This window comes from Vombatus ursinus, unplaced genomic scaffold (assembly GCF_900497805.2).
Source record: "Vombatus ursinus unplaced genomic scaffold, bare-nosed wombat genome assembly UNPS02013930.1, whole genome shotgun sequence".
In the NCBI taxonomy this organism is placed as follows: Eukaryota; Metazoa; Chordata; class Mammalia; order Diprotodontia; family Vombatidae; genus Vombatus; species Vombatus ursinus.
In genome coordinates, this window is record NW_020953708.1 from 194,641 (window position 1) to 195,041 (window position 401).

The 401-nt window shown below is 65.6% G+C and overlaps 1 pseudogene; it reads right to left on the minus strand.

Annotated features, from left to right (window-relative positions):
• The window catches only part of LOC114040637, a 115,098-nt pseudogene that overhangs the window by 56,349 nt on the left and 58,348 nt on the right, over positions 1 to 401 (minus strand).

The following is a 401-nucleotide window of genomic DNA, read 5'->3' on the forward strand; positions in this document are numbered from 1 at the left end:
GATTGTGTCTGCAGAAGATGAGCCTTCCTGCCTCCAGGCCCCGCACTCTGTCCCCGGGGCTGCCTCCTCCGGGCCGCAGCCCTTCCCTGTGCAGAGCCCTGGGGCGTGAAGTCCTGGTGCTTCTGTGTCCCTGGAGGGGGCTGCGATGCCCCTGGTGACCCGTGCCCTGCCCTGCTGCCAGGGAGAGGAGTGACCGCTTCCTTCTGGCCCGCCCCCAGGAGAGGAGTGACTGCTTCCTTCTGGCCCCCTCCTACCCCTGCCCCAAGGAGAGAAGTGACCTCTTCCTTCTGGGCCCCTCCCGCCCAGGAGAGAAGTGACCGCTTCCTTATGGCCCCCAATCCCCCAGGAGAGAAGTGACCACTTCCTTCTGGACCCCCCCAGGAGAGGAGTGACTGCTTACT